General features: G+C 45.1%; 1 pseudogene; it reads left to right on the top strand.

The window, feature by feature from the left end:
• The first annotated feature begins 6,529 nt into the window (after positions 1-6,529).
• LOC132397496 (kelch domain-containing protein 2-like) lies at positions 6,530-7,359 on the top strand (annotated as a pseudogene).
• The last annotated feature ends 11,798 nt before the right edge of the window (positions 7,360-19,157 follow it).

Raw genomic sequence — 19,157 nt, forward strand, 5'->3', positions numbered from 1 at the left:
CAATATCGCCAAGCTTCCGGCGCCAGCGTAGTATGGCCACTATTTAACCGCTACGTTGTTACCCTGTTGTTGTGTAATTGTCTAATCTTCCAGGCAAAAACAATAGCCCTTCCCAATATGAGATTAATGAGCCTGGGGTCTGTTTATAAAAATTCTACATAAGTAGGGGGAACGGTAGTGGTTAGCGCAAACGCTCTACAACACCAGCGATCCCTGGCCCGGGTTCGAATCCTCACGCCATCTGTAATTTTGCATGTCCTCCACGAGATTTCCTCCGGGTCCTGCGGTTTCCTTCCACATCCCAAAGACGTACAGGTTAAGATTAGGGCTCTTACAATGTGCACATGCGGTGTTGGTAATAATTGTGGGCTGCTCCGAGCACAGTCCTCGTTGATTTGATTTGACACAAAACGACACACTTCACTTCTTCAATTAAAGCTAATCTTTAAGTCCGACCATAGCAAAGATTTACTGTTCTTTTGCCAGAAGTAATGTCCGACTCAGTGACGCTAATGCGAAATTAAACACAGATACGAGGCGATGGATTGACATAGGTTTCACTTTGATAGTATAATGGAGGAGTCAGGCGTCACGAGTCCTGTGCAGTCAGCTGGGGCAGAATTAAAGGTAGCTCTCGCCGAGGTCCCCTGAGTTGGGCTTCCCTTTTCTTGCAGTACTTGTGGAACAGCAGCCATTAGCCGGGAAGGTACACCTTATCACCGTGATGCTTCCCTGGCCAACTGCCACCTTCAGCAACTTCACATGCGACAAATCTTTTCTGAAGTTGCGAAAGAAAGAGAGAATTGAGAAGGAAGAAAGAACAGACCAACGGCACAACCGGTTGCTCAACCTCATATTTTATCTGATTTACTTTACCTTATTGTCACCAAACAATTGATACTAGACCGTACAATCATCACAGTGATAATTGTTTCTGCGCTTCGCGCTCCCTGAAGTACAAATCAAAGTAAATATAATAAAAATTAAATTTAAATTATAAATCATAATTAGAAAATTGAAAAGGGAAAGTAAGGTAGTGCAAGTCAGGTCTGGATATTTGGAAGGTACGGCCCAGATCTGGGTCAGGATCCGTTCAGCAGTCTTATCACAGTTGGAAAGAAGCTGTTCCCAAATCTGGCCTTACAAATCTTCAAGCTCCTGAACCTTCTCCTGGAGGGAAGAGGGATAAAATGAGTGTTGGCTGGGTGGGTCATGTCTTTGATTTTCCTTCAGCACTGCTCCGACAGCATGCGGTGTAAAGTGAGTCCAAGGATGGAAGATTGGTTTGTGTGATGTGCTGGGCTAGGTTCACGATCTTCTGCAGTTCCTCCCGGTCTTGGACAGGACAACTTCCACACCAGGTTGTGATGCACCCTAGAAGAATGCTTTCTACGGTGCATCTTTAAAAGTTAGTGAGGGTTTTATGGGACAGGACAAATTTCTTCATCTTTCTCAGGAAGTAAAGGAGCTGGTGGGCCTTCTTGGCAGTGGACTCTGCTTGGTTAGACGAAGTCAGGTCAGTTGTGATATTCACCCTGAGGAACTTAAAGCTTTTGACCTATTCCACCTGTGCACCACCGATGTAGATGGGGTCGTGTGGTCCGTTACACCTTCTGAAGTCAACAACCAGTTCCTTCGTCTTGCTGACGTTGAGGGATAGGTTATTGTCTTCACACCATGCCACCAGGTTCTTAATTTCCTCTCTGTACTCAGACTCATCATTACCCAAGGTACGGCCTACAATTGTGGTGTCATCAGCAAACTTATATATTGAGTTTGATGGAAAATGATTTTGTCATTGACATAACAGCCATAAGGCATTACAGCAGACAAACAACTCATTCATCCTATCTAGTCTGTGCCGAACTATTATTCTGCTTAGTCCATTGACTTGCACCTGGGCCATTGTGTTCCCTACCCCTCCCAGCCATGTTCTTGTCCAATTTTCTCTTAATTGCTCACCAGCCTCGTTAGTATTAAGGACCCCACGTTTCCCCCCTCTATTATTATGTATTATATTGTACTGCTGTCGGAAAGACAACACGTTTCATGAGATATTGTATGCTGGTGATATTAAACCTGATTCTGATTCTAAATGCCCCCCCCAATGCTCCCCTTAAACCCTGCAATTTTCACCCTGATCCCAACCCCAGTCTTGCCCAAAATCAGTGGAAAAAGACTGCTTGTGTCTACTTATACCCCTTATAATTTCATGAAACCCTTTTTGAGGCCTAGAGCAATACAACATAGACACAGACCCCTTGGCCCAACCAACTCATGCCAACTTCATTGTCCATTTACATCCCTTCCTATTTCTATTCAAACCCTACCCCTCATCTAACTGCTTCCTGCATGACATTATTGTATTCTGTCCTATTTATTTATCCATCTATCTATCCACCCATTCATTCATCCATCTATCTATTCATTCATTCTTACACTCACTCACTCACTCATTGAGACACAGCATGGAATAGGCCTTTCTGGCCCTTTGACCTGCACCGCTCAGCAACCTCCGATTTAACCCTAGCCTATTCACGGGATAATTTACAATGACCAATTAACTTACCAACCAGTAGTTCTTTGGAGGAAACCAGAGCACCCGGAGGAAACCCATGCGGTCACAGGGAGACGGTGCCATCTCTTTACAGGCAATGCCGGGAATTGAACCCGAGTTGACTGTACTGTGAAGTATTGTGCTAACCACTTCGCTACCATGCCATCCTAATTCTCCTGACAGCTTGTTCCTTATACGCAGTACCCCATGCATGAAAAAAAAATTCCCCTCAGGTCCTTTTTAAAAGTTTCCTTCTTGCCCTAAGTCTATAACCACTCTCAAGTTTTGGTCTCCCCTACCCTGGGGAGAAGACTGTTAACATGAGACTGCCTGCCTCCGCTATGCCTCATAATTTTTAACACCTATTAAATTTCCCGCCATTCCCCTATTTTCCTCATTTGGTTACCTTCCCCCTATAAAGACCCTCTGTTCCTCGTCAGTCTTCTCTGCATGACTTTCCTGTAACAGAATGACTAAAGCGGTACACAGCACTCCAAGCACAACCTCATCAACATTTTGTACACCTGCAACATATCACAAAGAATGCAGAATTCAGCAGCATGGTAGCCTTATGGTTAACGCAACACTTTACCATAAGATCAGAGTTCAGTTCCCACCACTGTCTGTGAAGAGTTTGTACGTTTTCCCCATGACCGAGTGGGTTTTCTGTCACTTCCCAGAGACCTGTGGGTTAGGGTTAGTAAGTTCTGGACATGCAATGTTGGCAGCCCAGCATAATCGTCTGATTTGATTTGATGTAAACGATGCAATGCTCTGTTTGTTTCGACGTATATGCAACCAACTAAGACAATCTCTCCATCAACCTCAAGTTCCAAGCAATTTCCCAAATTTTTTCATCCACTTGCTGACTAACTCATCCTTGAGCATATCCACTGACAGAACACTAATAGTCTAATTGAATGAAGGATTCCAAAGCCTCGCAGTCTCTCCTCTCAGTACAGTCCCTTTCCCTGAGTCTCCAACGCCCTAGACTTCTCGAACATTGGCAATGGAGTCACTCTTCACCACCCGTCAACTATACCCCTCCTCACTGCCCACCCAGAGTCACAGTCTAAGTTTTATGGAGAAGCTCCAGTGTCCGAATATGCTTTCTCCTTGCACTCCCACATCGATACGAGCAGATTGTAGAAGCATGAAGGTTCCCACTGTCAAAAGAGCGGAATCCTCATCGTCTCTCCTTAGGATGAGAGGCAGGAGCCCTTACATAGACTTGGATACAGCGCTCTGAATGACCACTGGTCACATCAGCAGGTGAATCAAAATTCAAAGCTCCAATCACAGGACCAACGTGTTTCTTATTAATAAATGAAGTGGCCGACCTAATGATTGAACCAATGAAGGTTGAAAAGAACACTTTGCTGTGATCACACCCACCACACGCATAGCAGAGAAGATTCTGCAAATTGTAGTCTTGCCGAATGATAGCCACACAGACAGAGGCCTTTCTGACCTTTCTTGTCGATACTGGCTCTCTGCAGGTGAAATCAGCCAGTAAGGATCTCGGTCTGAAATGTGAACTATTCATTTCCCTCTATAGATTCTGTCTGACCTGCTGAATTCTTACAGCATTTTGCTCACTAGCTGTCTGTAGCCCAGTCACATCTTGGCCCTTCCATGTTCCCATCCAGTTCCACTTTGAGAGCCCTGAAAGAATCTGCCCTTAGCAGCCCGCCAGCCAACACTTTCCAGAGGTGAACCACGCATTGCGTGGAACATAACTGCCCTCTTTAACTCGTTTATTCCCAAAGGATTTTAAATGAATATTTCTCTCCAGCTTTGTGTACTGTGGAGAAAATGCTGGAAGCTAAGGAAATGGTGGAAATGAACGCTGTTATCTTGGACCATATATATAAATTAGAAAAGAGGAGGTACTGGAAGTATATAAGTTCCCGGGGCCCGATCTCCAGCCTCTCAAACCACGAAGGAAGGAATTTTGGAGGCACTTGCATAGATTTTTTGCTTCGCGGGCGAGGACCGGAGAGTTGGCATATGAGGTACCAATGTTTAGAGGGTAGCACAAGCAACCCAGGAAACTATAGCCCGGCGTGCCTGGGATCGGAGGTGGGTACTTATCGATGTATGTATGCATTTATACTCTCATTAAATAAAGGGCCCGTTACCGTGCTGAATCTTTAAATTTCCGGCCCAATGTGACCAATTAACCTACTAACCCTGTACGTCTTTGGAATGTGGGAGGAAAACGGAGCAGTCACGCAGTCAGGGGGAGAACGTACAAGTTCGGCGGATATTGTACACCGGTTACCGGCGCTGTAACAGCTTCGAGCTGCCCTATGTGGTACCATCGTTTAAAAAGGGTAACAAACTCAACCCAAGAAACTTCAGGCCGACGAGCCTGGCATTGGTGGTGGATAAATTGCTTGAGGGGATTCTGAGGGAGAGGATCAATATACATTTTGAGAAACGGGGTTTGATTCAGCAGGGCTTTGTGCATGCAAGGTATGTACGACTAATCTCCGGGCACATTTCGAAGAGGAAGCGAAGAGGCTAGATGGCGGTGGGTGTCTATCTGGACTTTAGCAAGACCCTTGACAGGTTTCTCATGGCAGGCTAGTCTGGAAGGTTAGAATAGAAGGGATCCCGGGGGCCGCATGTGGAGGTTTATAAACAAGCTGCGAAAGTCTGGCCGTAGCCCGGGAGTCGGCGGCTGGTGCTCATCGACTGGCGGACTCCGGTCACTCAGTGCAGGTCGCTCATCTGTGAATATAAAAATCTGCGGACGGGGGCTGCGTTCTGTTGGCTTGTGTTGACACTTTGGTGTGGGATCTTTTGAAATTGAGAAATATGGCCAATGAAAATGAAGACCTACATTTTGTACTGGAGGAGGAGGATGATGATGATGATGAAGAGGAAGAAATTGCTGTTGATTATTTCTGGGCTAGAATTCCACGATCAATTTTTCATGATTCGATACCAGAAGAACGCAGTGGTCACGTAGCTGTAGCATATGAAAACTATATGTACGTTCTGGGTGGCTATAAGAATGCTGCAATTCGAGGCTATCATGATTTCTATTTGCCAACAGAACTTTGGATCTATAACATGGAAACTGGACAATGAAGAAGAAATTCGCAACAGGTGATGTTCCTCAGTCTATGTCAGGAAGTTGTGCAGCTTGTGTGGATGGACTGCTGTATTTGTTTGGAGGGCATTATGCCATAGGCAACTCAAATGAGTTATATATGTAAAGGGAGTTCCTTCTTTTTCATTGTTACTATGTATGCTACTCAGAATTGCTTCTTTGTTTTGTTAAATGTAGGAATGCTTCTTTGTTGCGAGAGAGTGCTGGACGCTTGTTTGGGTTAAAATTTACTGATAATGAGAATTGTATTACTTTGTTAACCAATTGGGATTAATGTTGTTCTTTCTTCTGAGTCTGTAAGCTATTGTTGGCAGGCTTTTGGGCAGATCGGCGCAAGGGGGTGAGAGAGAGAGAGGATGCAATGCTGTAAACTGGGTGAGGAACGGACCCCAAGCGGGGGTCCAAGGCCAGGAGGTACCCCAAGGAGAGGAGACGACGATAGATGAGCTTGGTTGACCACTTCGGGTGTCCTGAGCTGTGAGTTGAGGAGTTCGGAGGGGATCGAATGGTGGCCAGAAGACTTCAATAATTGAGCTCCAATGGTTGTGCATGAAGTGGTTTGGACTTTGATAAGTTTGGCGCCTTTTCTTTATTTTCTTTTCCTTCATGTATACTGTATCATTATTAATTACTTAATTATAGTAATCTTTAAAAACTGTAATAATTTAATCGTATATGGTGTCCTTTGTTTGTTCTTTGGCGAGGCGGGGACATCACACAGCATCCACACCAGCTGATTACCCAGTTTGGCGGGGCCGAAGGCTGCTCCCCCTAGACGAGAACGAGCTGAGCGAGCCTGAGGCGACCCGGTGGGGGTTACATATATGTTAAATCTGAGATCCAAAGACAGAATGCTGCATTGGCAGAGAATAGAAAACTTCAAAGGAGAGCCACCAACACCCAAAGATAAGCTTGGCTGCTGGGTGTACAAGAACAAAGTGATTTTCTTCGGTGGGGAGAAGTGCCATGGATCATTTGAATTTGATGAATCATCATTTTGGAATGCAAGTCATCCAAGAGGCTGGAACAATCATGTCCACATTATTGATCTTGAAACTTTTACATGGTCTCAGCCACTTACAAAGGGAAAATCCCCCACACCTAGAGCAGCTCATGCTTGTACAACAGTTGAGAATCGCGGTTACGTATTTGGAGGAAGCCATCAGGACCAATGATCTTTATTACCTTGACTTGGACATATGGGAATGGAATGAAGTGGTACAGTCACCGATGAAATCCCTGTTGGTTGCTCTTGGCATTCACTCACTACTATCTCAAATGATCATCTCTTCCTGTTTGGAGGTTTCACAACTGACAAACAACCGTTAAGTGAAGCCTGGATATTCAGTCTGAGCAAGAATGAATGGTTAAAAGTCGAACACAATTATTCTGACAAACCTAGGCTTTGGCATTCTGCTTGTACAAATGATGAGGCAGAAGTGATTGTTTTTGGCAGATGTGCTAACAATCTGTTAGCTCGACAACAAGCAGCTCATAGTAATGACATCCTGATCTTGTCAGTGCTACCAAAGTCTCTTGTCAGACTTTGCCTAGAGGCAGTGATCCACTATAAAGAAATGCTTGCCAATATATGGGACTGTCTTCCAAAGCATCTTCTTCTTAATATCAATCAACAAGCTGGAAGCAGTAACACATCTGGATGATGAGTTCTGCCAGTATACTTACCACCTTAATCATTATAGTGTGATTTTGTTATTCTTTGTTTTAGCAGTGCAAAAGATGACTTGCTGAGGGTCAAAGAATCATGATTTTTTTTATTGGTACCTGTTTTTGCAGGTAGTTATTGATATTTTTCTTTCAAATGTTTTAATATGCTTGTGCATAAAGAAATCTTAAATTTATTGATTTTTGTTTTGAATAAATGTCAAGCAAAAGGAGCAAAAAAGAAGGGATCAGGGACAGGGATGGGAATAGACGATTAAATTCACAATTGGCTCAGAGGTTGGATGGTGTTCGATGTTTGTTTCTCTGACTGTAGGCATGTGTCTAGCTGTACCACAGGGATTGGCTCTGGGATATTTATGTAAGCAACTTGCATTTGAAGGCAGAACACTGATGATACTAGAATAGACAGTGTAGAGGGTTATGGGAAATTGCAGGAAGATCTTCATCAGCTGTGTATGTGCATTGAGGAGTGGAAAACAGCTTTCAATCCAACTAAATGTGAGCTATTGCATTTTGGGAGATTCCTTCATTGTAGGACATACAGTGAATGGTAGAGGCCCGGAGGGTGACATGGAACAGAGTATGTGCATAGTTTACCAAAGGCCTGTTGGAGATTGATTATGTAAAATGCTGCAGGCCTGTTTCCTTTGTTTGGTGGGGTGACAGACAGCATGGGAGCAGTGTGGCCTCTGTTGTAGCATGGACTAGGCCTCAAACTGTGCACTTGCCTGTTACTGCAGTCTAGGAGAAGAGACGCCAGAGGCGGTGTAGCATGGCGTCAGTGTAATGCTGTTTTGTTCAGTTGTATTCATGTGTGGTAGAATGATAATTCAACTTGAACTTGATTTGATTTGACAGACAGACAGACATGGTGGTGAAGAATGTAAATACTGGAAATAATCAGCCAGTCAGGCAACATCTGCAGAGAAAGAAACAGAGGTATTAAAACAGCTCTCTTAATAAATGCCATTTGGTCAGCTGAAAATTCTGGGAATTTCTCTTTTTATTTCAGATTTCATGCAACTGCAGACTTTTGCTTTTTAAAAGTACACCATTACCGTGGTTAATTAGAGTATGATGAGTGGCACATGATGATCCGGTGATTGTTCATCATGTTAACATTGTTCCTATGTTAGCCAGAATTTGATGGTTTAATCTGGGGTGTCAGACAGGACGGCAACCTGACTCAGGACAGATCCGTTTCAGATGCAAATATTTACCAGCACCTCAAGCTGAAGTCAGCGGGAGAGTGACACTGTATTCCGAGTCTGTGACCTATGGTTCTAGTCTCCCCCAGGGATGCACCCACCCTGTGTCTACCCTGTCAAGTCTTCTGGGTGTGGCACTGCTGATCAGAGATAGAATCATGGCTGCAGAAAAGGAGAAAACATGGAGGGGTTGTCTACAGAGTCTCTCTGGGTGGAAGTTAGGAACAGGAAGGGCTCAATAACTCTACTGGATGTTTTTTATAGACCACCCAATAGTAACAGGGACATCAAGGAGCAGATAGGGAGACAGATTCTGGAAAGGTGTAATGATAACAGGATTGTCATGGTGGGAGATTTTAATTTCCCAAATAGCGATTGGCATGTCCCTAGAGTGAGGCGTTTAGATGGGGTGGAGTTTGTTAGGTGTGATCAGGAAGGTTTCTTGACACAATATGTAGATAAGCCTACAAGAGGAGAGGCTGTACTAGATCTGGTGTTGGGAAATAAATCTGGTCAAGTGTCAGATCTCCCAGTGGGAGAGCATTTTGGAGATAGTGATCGCGATTCTATCTCCTTTACCATAGCATTGGAGAGGGATAGGAACAGAAAAGTTAGGAAAGCTAATTGGAGTAAGGGGAAAGAGGAGGCTATCAGTCAGGAACTTAGAAATAAATTGGGAACAGATATTCTCAGGGAAATGCATGGAAGAAATGTGGCAAATGTTCAGGGGATATTTGTGTGGAGTTCTGCATTGGTACGTTCCAATGAGATGTGGAAAGGATGGTAGGGTACAGGAACCATGGTGTACAAAGGCTGTTGTCAATCTGGTCAAGAAGAAAAGAAGAGCTTATGAAAGGTTAAAAAAATAGGTAATGATAGAGATTTAGAAGATCATAAGGCTAGCAGGAAGGAGCTCAAGAAAGAAATTAGGAGAGCCAGAAGGGGCCATGAGAAGCCTTGGCAGACAGGATTAAGGAAAACCCCAGGGTATTCTACAAGTAGGTGAAGAGCAAGATGAGTAGACATGAGAGAATAGGACCAATCAAGTGTGACAGTGGAAAAGTGTGTATGGAACTGGAGGAGATAGCAGAGGTACTTAATGAGTACTTTGCTTCAGTATTCACTATAGAAAAGGATCTTGGTGATTGTAGGGATGACTTACAGCAGACTGAAAAGCCTGAGCATGTAGATACTAAGAAAGAGGACGTGTTAGATCTTTTTGAATGCATCAGGTTGCATAAGTCACCGGGACTGGATGACATATACCCCAGACTACTGTTGGAGGTGAGCGAGAATAACAGTAACACAAGAAAGTAGAGACAAGAAGAGGCCGCCAGTTCTGTCAAACCCGTTTGATATACGTTAGTAACATACGTTAATATTCCTCTCCCCCTGCTCTCCATCCCTTTGTCCCTTTATGCACTCAGCGACCAAATTCTACTGTTTACAACAATGGGTGTGCACAGTAGGGTGGGGGACGCCACAGACCTCCATTCTCTCTCCACTCAATGTGAATCCATTACCCTAAAGCAAGTTTCAGCGCCTCGCCCTTTCCACCCAGCAGAAGCAGCCTCTGAGCTTCAATCACCTCCTCTGATTTAGAGCCGGAGAGTCATACTAGCCGGTTTATGGCAGACCAAGATTACCATCCACGCTCGTTCCAATCGCCTGCATTTGGCCCATATTGCTCTAAACCTTCCCCGTCCACATAACTGCCCAAGTGTCTTTGATTCCGGGTTCACTCAATCACTGAGCAAAGACGGCTTCAGTGTGGAACTTTGGTGACGACTAGGATCTCCACCCCTTCTCTATCTCAATCTGAATCTATTTCCCTGCAACAAATACACACACTCCACCCAGTGGAGGTAGTCTCTAAGCACCAATTATCTCCTCTGAAATCCAGTCACAGTCATGCAGTGCGGAAGAAGTCCCTTCTGTCCAGTGTGTCCATGGTGACCAGGATTCCCACCTAAAATAGACCCAGTTCCCTAGGTTTGGGTCATATCCCACAAAGCCTTTCCAATCCATCGCCTGCCCAAGAGCTCTTTAATCATCAATGCGCTGTCGTCAACCACGTGATCTGTCAGCATGTTCCATATATGGGTGAAAACGTTGCCCCACGTGTTTCTATTAAATCTCTCCTCTTTCAACCAGTTCTTGATCGTGCAATCCGGAGTGGGGGTGGGGGAGATTGTGCATCACTCTAAGACCACCGTTCGTTGTGACATTTTCCAGCGAAGACAGGCCCAACCTGCTCAATCTCACTGCATAACGCTGTCCCCAGACTCCCGGCCACAACCTCAGACACACCCTTTGCACGCTTAAGAGCACCTTGTGTAACCATCCTCAAACGAGCGGACCCAAGCGCGGAGCAAACTCGGCATTCCATAGTAGACATTTACGATGAAGATTGATTCGGAGAATAATATAGGGAATAACCAAACTACCAGCTCATCCCCTCGGAAGTTAAGCACACAGAACTCGAATTCAGGACAGCGATGAGCGCTGGTTCAGAATAACCCTGGATAGAATATAGAGCACAGGAAATAAGAATGAGAAACACAAGGAAACCATATTCACTTTATGATCATCACGGAAATCACAGCGACAGCTTATTGATAAAAGCAATCATTAAATAACTCCAAGAAACTCAAACAAATGACATCTGGTGCGTCGAGATCTGCCTCTACCCGGCGCCGTTCGCTGCTCCGTAGGGTCATAACATCTTCCGATAGTAGTGTAACCAAAACTGAACACCAAATTCCAATGTGATCTCACCAGTCTCTGATAAATTACAACGTAAGCGCCCCAGCTCCTGTGCTCTGTACCCTGACTGACAGAGGCCAACGTAACAAAAGCCTTCTTCACCCACCGGACTGCTTGCCATACCACTCTCAGACAACTATGCACTTGTAATCGGAGGCCGCCCTGTTCTACAACATTCCTTGGGGCCGTAAAACTCACTGTGAGGAATACTACACTCATTGCTCTCCCTAACATGTTACACCTTGCGCTTTTTTAAATGCAATTCCATTTGTCATTCCTTCTCCCACTTAACCACCTATTGAGTTTCTTATACAAATCCTCATAACCATCTTCACTTTTACCCATTTTAGTGCCATCTGCAATCTCACTAATCGTGCCTTTCTATAAACTCTGAAATACACTGACCAAACCATGCCAATATATCGTTAATATATTGACGATAGAAAGGACTGAGGAATATACTGATTAAGTGGGCAAGTTTGGTCTGAACAAGCATCAGGTCCCGAGTATGAAGATCAGTACCCTCCTCATGTTTGTACAGCTACTCCGTCAAGATGAGACCGACAGCGCATCGCGTCTCTTTTTATGCATCTGGAGAGGACTTAATGATCACAGAAAGTGCCCTGGTCCCACTTTCAAACCAATAAACAAAGGTCGGATGCGGCATACAATGGGTTCTTTATTAATAAACAGAACGCCCTGAGTGGTGATCGAGCTGGTGAATGATTCAAGGTGCGCTTGGATTAAAGGAATGCTTTTCCGGTATTTCAACTATACAAAGGCTCAAAGGTCCACTTTAATGTCAGAAAGATGTATACAATATACATGCTGAAATGCTTTCCCTTCACAACCGTATACGAAAACAGAGGATTTCTTACAAAGAATGAACGATAGTTAAATGTTACAACCAGAAAGTACCCCCACCCACCGCTCCTCCCTCCGCGCGTAAGCAGCAGCAAGCAACGTTCAATCAAGATTCAACATTCAAGGCGGGTTAATCACATTCTTCAGTACGAGAATGTAAAGGAGGATGAAATGATAGTTACTCCGGATTCGATGCAGCATAAAACACAACAAGCAAAAATTACATAACAAAAGACAAAAAAAGACGCGATAAATATGCAGTCGGTGGCCAACTTATTAAGTATAGCTGTATACCTGCTCGTTAATGCAAATACCTGTATCTAATGAGCCAATCACGTGGCAGCAACTCAATGTATAAAAGCACTCAGACATGGTCAGGAGGTTCAGTTGTTCTTCAGACCAAACATAAGAATGGGGGAGAAATGTGTTAGAAGTGGCTTTGTCCGTGAAATGATTGCAGGTACCAGTCAGGGTGGCCTGAATATCTCACAAACTGCTGATCTCCTACAACTTGTCTCTAGAGTTTACAGAGAATGGTGCAAAAAACCCAGAAAAATCACCCCCACCCCAGTGAACGACAGCACTGTGGGCGAAAACGTCCTGCTGACGAGATGAGTCAAAAGACAAGGGTTCCCAAACTGCGATCAAACGGACCACTGGGTTAACGGTAGGGCGCATGGCATACAAACAGTTGGGAACCCCCAACCCCCAGAGGAGAATGACAGGAAAGCGACAGTAATAACCATGCGTTTCAACAGTGGTGTGCAGAAGAGGACCTCTGAACGTACCTTGAAGCGGATGGGTTGCAGCAGTGGAAAACCACAGTGGGTTCCACTCCTATACCTAATAATGTAGCCATTGAGGTTAAATATAAAAGCAACATTATTAAACCCAGTGACAAGTAACTGTTACATGCACAGACTGATTGTGTATATGTGTATGTGTGTGTGTGTGTGTGTGTGTGTGTGTGTGTGTGTGTGTGTGTGTGTGTGTGTGTGTGTGTGTGTGTGTAAAACACCGTATGTAGTGGTTTCTGCGACTGTTTTTGAATCTAGTTGAGTAGCGGGCAGAGAGAGAAGAGCAGCGTGGCAATGGCACAGAAGGAGGCTATTCTTCCCTGTGAATCTGTGCTAACTCTTCACAAGTATAATGCAGCCCGCTGCATTCTGTTTTTTTTCAAGTTCTCTGACGTCCGACTCGTTGAATCACTCAGCGCGGTACTCTAGATTACCAGGCACATGAACTGGACTCCAACGTCGGGAGCAAATTTCTTTAGGGACATGCATAGAGTTGCAGTAATCAGCCAGCTACTGCCTCGCATCACCTCCGGCCCAAGTACCCCCCGCACCCCTCCCCCACCTCTTCCCCGCCGACCTCTGGTGCTCCCTGCATGGGGAAGCGCACAGAAAGTGCTGAAGGAAGTCTCATCAGGTCAGGCAGAATCTTTGAAGGAAAATGCACAGACGACGTTTTGGCCCGAGACCCTTCGCCCGGACCTCATCCGGAAACGTCTCTGTGCATCCCTCTCCACAGAATCTGCCCGACTTGCAGAGCTCCTCCAATGTTTTGTGCATGTTTCTCTAGATCTCCAGCATCTTGCTTTTCTACTTTGCTGTCCGTGTGGAGTTTGCACGCCCTTCCTACCATTGCACAGCTGTCCTCTGGGTGCTCATAACTTCGTGTGGGTTGGTAATTTAGTGGGTCTCCGTAAAATTTCCTGTACTCTGTTGGCGAATGGCTGAACCCAGATGGGGAGAGGATCGGGAAATTGTGGATCTGGGGAAATAAAATAGGGCAGTCATAGGATTAATAGGTGATTATGGTAATTGGTTTATTTCTGTCACAAGTACCGAGATATAATAAAAGCTTTATGGCATCTAGACAGATCATTCCAAACGTAGGCACATCAAGATAGTTCAAAGGGAAAGGCGATAACAGGATGCAGTGTATAGAGTTACAGTTACAGAGAAAGTGCAGTGCAGATAGACAATTATGTGTAAGAGCCATGACTTGGCTTGAGATATCGAGTTCATCTGTATAGTAACGCAGACCAGTGATTTGTGTTTTAAGCTTCTGTACCTTCTGTCTGATGGGAAGTGGGAGGAAGGGAATAACTGGCTTGGGAGGGGTCCTTTGTTGCATTGGCTGCTAAAGGCTGTCTGTTTTCTCTCTCCCTCTCTGTCTCTCTCTCTTTATATCTCTCTTTCTAACCCCCTCATCTCTCACTCTCCCACTCTCCCTCTCTCTCACACTCACTCACTCTCACTCTTACATCTCACTCTTTCACTCTCACAGAATCTCATATGCTCACTCACTGAGCAGATCCTCTCTGTGACCTGCATGTGCTTCCTAGACCCGCATCCAGGAGTGGGAACAGTCTTGCCATTTCTGCCAGGCCATGTTTTCATGGTTTGGGACATTTCTGTTTTGACAGCTCTTATGTTTGGATTCTTTCTACGCATAGATTCCTCGCAGCATCTTCCACATTGCAAGTGAAACCACTATCCTGGAAGCCTTAGCGACACACAGACCGGATAACAGGGAGATATGTGGGGGGGCACCTACTATCCACCCCGTTCCCTCTCCTAATTACCTCCTCTCCCTACTCCACTGATGGTAGAATCCTCACATCATCCACTTGATCCAGACCCCCAGCACGCAAATTTTGTCCACTGTGGCTATCTGGAGCCCTTGCTTGCCAGCCTTTTTAATTTCCCTCCCCATTCCTACATCAGCCTGACCTGTCTGTCCTCGGCCTCCCTCACCGCCAGGCAACCACAAACTAGAGGAGCAGCGCTTCATTTTCCCCGGGGATAGCTACAAACCAATGCCGTGAATATTAAATAGTCAAATTTCAGGTAACCTGCTCCTCTTCTGTCCCCTTTCCCTCTCCTGATGATCCATTTAGTTTCCCTTACACCCACTCCACCCCACGATCCTGATCCATACCCTCCCTAGTACACTCCATTTGCCCATTACCCATATACCCCTCCCACTGGGTCTACTCTCATCACCTTTTTGTCTGGTCTCCCCATCTTCCTGTTTGGTTCCATGCTCCACCTTCTTCTATCAGATCCCTTTGTTCCCTCCACCTATCCCCTCCCAGCCTCTGCCGCTACTCCTATTTTCCCCTCCTTCATCTATTTATCACCTCCCCTTAACTGGATCCACCCATCAACTGGCAGCTCTTTCCTTTCTACCTCACATCATCTCTGTCGACTGACTAGCTTCCCTCTAATCGTTCAGTGCAGATGGGGTTCCAAACTGTAAGTTGACTGTCCATCCCCTGGTCCTTTCCTCAGGCCACGCTGGGTTCCTCCAACACCTCCAGAACCAGAGGCAGATGTTTTGATTTGGATCCCAGCATCGGTAGTCATTTGGATCTCCATGGAATAGATACTTTTTTTTAATGAAGTCAGATGAAGTGAAGAAATGTGTATGGAGCAGTAACGTTTATGTTGTAGCTGAGCTGATGTCAATTATGAAGTGAGGACCTTTGTTTCCACCTGTCTGACCATCAACTGCACTTCACAAATGGATATGAACTCTTTCATCCCCCCTTCTAATCTTCTTTGTGTTGCATTAATTACTATTTCCATTTGAATCTGTTTGACCTATTGGTCTCCCTTGAACTGATTATACCATTACATCCACGACCATGAATGGGGGCATGGGGGTGGGGGGGAGATCTGGGAAACTGGGAATAAGGAGAGGAGCCTTAGGAAATGAGGATTGAGGCAGGGGCCCCGAGAAATGGGGAATTGAGCAAGGAGAATGGCTAATTTCACATTCTGTGTTCAGGAACAGCACAGGGAGCAGGAAGGACCTGGGCAGACTTGATCAAACTAAGTTTATTATCAAAGTACGTATATGTCACCAGATACTACCTTGAGATTCACCTTCTTGTACACGCAAGCGAAGTCTCACAACCAACCAATGTGCAAGTAAAAAAGTAAATAAATAATACCAAGAACATGAGTTGTGGAGTGTTTGAAAGTGAATGAATAGGTTGTGGAATCAGTTCAGAGTTGAGGGGAGTGGAGTTATCCACGCTGGGGCAGAAGTCTGATGGTTATTGGGGAATAACTGCTCTTGAACTTGGTGGTATGGGATCGAAGGCTCAGGTACCCTTTTCCCAATGGCAGCAGCGAGAAGAGAGCATGGCCTGGATGGCGGAAGACCTTGCTGACGGATGCTGCTTTCTTGTGGCAGCACTCCTTTATCCACCATTTTAGTAGGCATTTCCATTCTTGGGCATTGGTGTATCAATTCCGGTCCGCGATGCAACAATCCAGCAGAGTCTCCACCGCATCTAGAGAGGATTCGTCCAACGTCAAGCTGAGACTGATTTAGAGATTAGATGAGGAGAGCATGGCACTCGTGTCATTGGCAGAGATACCGTGGGATGTAACGCTGTTACTGTTTCAACCACGGACTTGGTCGATGATTCTGGGGGCCCTCGCAGACGGGTTGCTGAATGGAAACGACAATCGTATTCGTCAGGATGCATGTTCCAGTTAATCAGCATTTCACTGTCGTTGAATTTAACTCCGTTCCTCTCGATCTTGCCGAATCCTGACCAAAGACACCGTAACGTCAATCTGTTTCCCTTTGTCCATATTCCGCTTAGCCTGACACTGTGAAGGAGCGGTAGTTATTTAGTATAAAGTTACTGTTTCCGAGCTGTGAAGTAGGCGTTAGCTTTCAGTTTGAGAATTTCAGTTAGCGACCCTAGTTAGCGGCCTAGCTTTCCTTTAATTCTGCACAATTCTTATTGAAGGCCAGTGAACTGTTCAGCTGCTTTGGCGTTTCGCCCTCTGCACCTGGGCCATTGCCGCTCACTTCTATCAGCTGATCTCGGCGCTGAATTTCGCTGGGCAGGTAGGAGAGAAATTAAAGTCAATGGAAGCTAGGTAGGTAGATGTGGCTCCTACACTGTAGATTGGTAAGCCGCGTCCAAACGGAATATTGTTGGTCGGAGGGAGGGGAAGTTGGTGTCAATGACGTCTGGATTGGCAGAGATTGAACACCCCGAGCTTCCCACTCTTTAGATCACTCTCTGTCTTCACACTCATTCATCACTGAGTACCCAGTCCCAGAGGAGCCAATGCAGGTGGAGCGCATACACCTATCTCAGAAGGAACCAGATTGACACTGGAGAACAGGTTCTTATCTATGCTGTAGCGATCCAGGACACTTCCGGACATCAAATTCCAAGCACCCAGTAAAAAAGGACATCAATTGGACCATAAGACCGTAAGACATGGGAACAGAATCAGGCCAGCTGGCCCATCGAGTCTGCTCTGCCATTCAGTCCTAGCTGATCCTTTCTTCCCTTCCTCAGCCCCACTTCTCGGCCTTTTCCCCGTAACCTTCAAAGGCCGTGACCAATCAAAAACCTATCAATCTCCGCCTAACTGCACCCATCGACCTGGCCTCCATAGCTGCCTCTGGTATTAAATTCCAGAGATTTACCATCCGCTGGCTAAAGAAATTTTCAGCTTCTCTGTTTTAAGTAGATGCTCCTCTATCCTGAGGCTGTGTCTGTTTGTCCTAAACCCCTCACCATGTGTAACATTCTTTCCACATCTACTCTGTCTAGGCCAGGGGTCAGCAACCTTTACCACTGAAAGAGCCACTTGGACCCGTTTCCCACAGAAAAGAAAACACTGGGAGCCGCAAAACCCGTTTGACATTTAAAATGAAATAACACTGCATACAACGTTTTTTTTGCCTTTATGCTATGTATAAACAAACTATAATGTGTTGCATTTATGAAATTGATGAACTCCTGCAGAGAAAACGAAATTACATTTCTGCATGCAACAAAAACATTTTGAACTCCGAAAAAAAGACGTTGGGTTGAAAGTTACTTTAAAGTAAAATACTCAATGTCTATTTGAGTCCTTCTTGTATTTATGAAAAACGCCGAACTTAAATTTTCCGCCAGCAGCAAACCAAAAATAACATCAGCCAGCTGTCAGCCTGAAAAATAAAAGGACTATTTCACTGAACAATGAAAAAATATGAATACACATAAAATAATAGGCAATTAAAATATTTATCATACTTGGTTAATGGGATTTCTGCTCCTGGACCTCAGCGCACAGCGTCTGCACATCAGGGCTGTATGACGTCACCTTCATCTTTACACAGGATCGCAAGCTGTCATCTGTGAGGCATGCGCGATGTTTGTTTTTAATAAAGTTCATGTTGGAGAACACCTGCTCACTTACATATGTGGATCCAAAGATCGACAGGACTCAAAGCGCATACTTTTTAATGTTTACATAAATGTTTCGAACACAAGTTTGTCCGGTTTTGGAAGGTTTTCAATATCACTCCATTTGTGTTTCTGAGCAAGAACGGGCAACATCTTCAAGGTCTGCTGTCAAGCGTCTAAACTTGGACACCCATATGTCTTTGTCGGCTATGTCGGCCAGTTCCATCTCAAGATCAGGTTGACTCACACCTGCCAATGCAGTCGTATTCAGTAGGGAAGGATCGATGCTTAAGGGAGTGACCGGGAAGGATAATGTGTTTTTTTCCTCTCTGAACTCACAGAAGCGTTTCCCAAACGATGTTTGCATTGCGATGATTGCAGAATGTAAATACTCCGAAATTATCATGTCGTGACCTTGTTTGAACTCTCTCAAATTGGGGAAGTGAGACAAAGTGCCTTTCTGTAAATCTCTGGCAAGCACTGTCAACTTGCGCTCGAATGCCAAAACATCCTCCAACATGTGCAGGGCTGTACGTCCTTACCCCTGAAGAGCTGTGTTCAGCGTGTTCAGGTGCGCTGTCATGTCTACCATGAAGTGTAGCTTTTCCAGCCACTCTGGCTGTTCCAGCTCAGGAAAGGTGAGCCCTTTGCTGCCCAGGAAAGTTTTCACTTCTTCCAGACACGCGACAAAGCGTTTCAGCACCTTCCGTCTGGACAGCCAGCGATAAAAAC

This window comes from Hypanus sabinus, chromosome 7 (assembly GCF_030144855.1).
Source record: "Hypanus sabinus isolate sHypSab1 chromosome 7, sHypSab1.hap1, whole genome shotgun sequence".
In the NCBI taxonomy this organism is placed as follows: Eukaryota; Metazoa; Chordata; class Chondrichthyes; order Myliobatiformes; family Dasyatidae; genus Hypanus; species Hypanus sabinus.